This window comes from Parasteatoda tepidariorum, chromosome 9 (assembly GCF_043381705.1).
Source record: "Parasteatoda tepidariorum isolate YZ-2023 chromosome 9, CAS_Ptep_4.0, whole genome shotgun sequence".
Lineage (NCBI taxonomy): Eukaryota > Metazoa > Arthropoda > Arachnida > Araneae > Theridiidae > Parasteatoda > Parasteatoda tepidariorum.
Window position 1 is genome coordinate 58,750,333 of NC_092212.1, and position 3,556 is coordinate 58,753,888.

Genomic DNA, 3,556 nt, shown 5'->3' on the forward strand with positions numbered 1-3,556 from the left:
ATATTTAATAAAGATTATAACATAAGACAAACTTAGACGAAAAAAGAAAAGAACACTTCTGTTGATATATTTTCTACAAATTAATAATAATAAGTTGCCAAAATCAAGCGAACAAAAACAAGGCAATGTATCAGTCAGACTGCTTACAACAACCTCGATTTTCTGATTTCATCAATAACCTGGTACTGGTACTTCATATTCTTTCAAAAACATCAGTTGGTTTTTTGAGACAGTGGAGTAATGATTTCAAGAATCAGAATCAAAGTGCAGATGGGTGGCCACTTTGTTCAACCTGAGATGGGTCTGAGGGTGTGCGGTATTGGTCCTCGTTCAACTGTCCTTCAGTAAAGTATTTCGGTACTACCAGTACAGTAAAGCCAGTGATACTTGTTACTTAACGATCACTGTGATTAGTCAGTTAACGATCAGTCCACTTCAAAACGTAATGCCTCTGATTCTTGAAATCATTACACCACTCTCTCAGAAAGTCGACTTTTAACCCTAGACTTCTGTGAAATTGATGAACACTAAAGAGATTTTATCGCCAAGGTAGGACCGAAACGAGTGACAGTGACGAGTGACGAGAATTTGTGCTTTGCTTTTCAATTTCAAAATTTTTTAAGGGGGGAGGGCTTTTTTTGTTGCAGAATTGGAATATTTTAGGCGATCGCAACGCTCGAATACGTCAGCTGGAGAGGACTGGTTACATGCCTTTGGCTCTTCTACCTTCACTCTCCTCCTCTTTTCAGTTGCATAGAAATGTACTACGATATTTTTCATTTTCTTAATATTTTTTGTTTTTAATTAACAGAAATATTTTTTTAAACATTTCCTTGATGCTTTCTTTTAGAACTATGCTTAATGTAGTTTTCAAATCCATATAGTTTCCCAACTTAAAGTGGTGGTGGTAGTTCATTTACGTTGCATTAGAGCTGCACAATGACACGGTTACGGGCTGGCTACGGTCAGTGTGCGGGTGGGTGACCACTTGGATCAGTCTGCGTAGAGACCGAGGGTGTGCGGTATTGGTCCTCGTTAAACTGTGATACCGTAAAGTGCTCGACTTCGCTCGCAGGTCGTTGGGCTACCGAAGCGGGGGTGCCGTCCTCTCCTCAGAGGATCAAAATTGTGATGGCATGTCATCGGATCATCTTCCGGGATGTTCCCCAGACCGTCGCCAATTGCCCATTGTGCAGCTCTAGGGCGACGTAAATTAACAACAACAACAAGAGCTGCACAATGAGCAATTGGTGACCTTCTGGGAAACAGTCCACTTCCCAACTAAAAAGATTTTAATCTATATGAAAATCAAGAGAGAAACTAGCATACTTCCTTCTTCTATGACTCTCCACACGATAATGGTGAAAGCATGCGAAGTGTTGCTATAAATGGTAAGAAGTTCTTCTCTATGCCACCTGTAGCCCATTTCGATCACCATTTACAGATTGCGTGAACCTTTAGCTTTTAAAAAAGAAAAAATTTCTTTTTCATTTATTACTTTGCATTAAAATGTTTGCTCTATTCCTTTAGATGTGCTTTTTTTTTATTAGATACTTACCTTTCTATTGGACAGCCAAGTTCAAATAAGAATAAAGCCAGGGAAAAAAATGCCCATATTATGTGTGCTTAATTAAATGTAGACTGTGTCAAATGTAAATGAGATTGCATACCATCACGAGATGAACTCCAGATAGCGAGCCTGGAATTTTCATTTCATGATATATAGCATTTCTATGTAGTGTAGTTCACAACTTCTGCTAAAAATGTTTAGCAACTTCATAATATCTAAATTTAGGTAACTTTTTTCACCATTCACTAGAAATGGCATCTTCCTCTTTACTTGAGCCAATTGCAAAGCATGCAGTTGTTTTGTCGCAGATTATTAAAATAATTACATACTATGCAACAGACTTGAGCAGTGATGTAAATGGTGCAATTTGTTATAACCAAACATCAAAATTGTTGAAAAATTCCTTTGTTTATTCCAGTTGGTATTTAGCTAAAAACTATATAAAATCATATCGTATTTATATGCCATGAAATGGTGCTACTTCCTCTAAAAAAATATTGAACAGTAAAAAACAGTTACATTTTTTGGTCTTGAGAAACATGAAAGCTCTAAAAAAGCAAGGCTGTTGGTAAGATTGAGGTTCATTTACCGATAGTTTGTAACTATATGGAATAAAAATAATTTGCTAAGTGAATGTTAAGCAGACTAGAATATACCATGTATCTTTGATCGGTCATGCTTTTCGCAAAAGAAGGGAAGTTATTCATATACTACAGCTATTTGTCTTGCATATATATTGCTATTAGATAGATAGGAGATAAGTGGTTGAAATTTTAAAAATTTAGGTAACTTTTTTCACCACTCACTAGAAATGGCATCTTCCTCTCTACTCTAGCCAATTGCATAGCATGCATTTGTTTTGTCACAGATTATTAAAATAATTACATACTATGCAACAGACTTGAGCAGTGATGAAGATGGTGCAATTAGTAAGAAAGAAAAATTAAAATATAACAAAACATTAAAATTGTTGAAAAATTCCTGAAATTTCCATGTAAGTGACTTTGCTGTATTTCTCTGAAAAAAATATTGAACCATTGCCTGACAAGAATGTTAAAATACTGTTCTGAAAACTAAAGACAAGGAGCAGTCGTTAACTGCTCCTGAAAAAGTGAATGGGTTCAAATATTTCTCTCAATGATGTTTCCATAAATGAATTATTAAGGAAAGAATTAAGTAAATTTCTTTTTAGATATTTTAAACAGCAGCAGTCACAAATTTTTAACAATTACTGCTAAAATTTAATAATGAGAATCATCTAACAATTTGATGAGTATTTAGGATAAACATAACTTTTTTTAAAAACTGTACTCAAGTATACTTTTGCTTATTTCATAAACTGCAAATGAAGTACTTCCAAGTTGACTTTAAAGACAATTTTCAAAAGAAAACATTAGGTGAGCAATATTCCCCACCAAATGAAAATATATTTAAGCACCATAAAAACAAATTAAAATGTATTTAAAAATTATGTATATATACCAAGGTGAGTATATATTTTAGGTTATGTAAATTCAGATGAAAGACAGTTTTCAAAAGAAAACTCAGGTGAGCAATATTCCCCACCAAATTAAAATATATTCAAGCAATATAAAAACAAATTAAAATATATTTAAAAATTATGTATATATTCTTTAAGTGCAGAAACTATTTCCATCCTCTAACTGATAGAGAAGCATATGACATTTTTTATAGAATTTTAAAACAGGGCAATGTTAAATTAATATATTGTTATTTGTTCGCCTTACATTAAGTACTGAGTTGTTAGACCAAAATAGAAATTGGAATTTAATTTTAACGGCAAAAGCGTTGGATGTATGATATGACATTCTGTAATAAAATATTTTTATGTTATTAATATTAATAATTTAAAAGAATTTCAGTGCATAAGCTGGTACAAAATTGTGGTTCTTTCATCCAAACAAAGAATTATAACAAAAAATTTAAACTACTTAAAATGAAATTTGAGTGAAACACTACTATAAA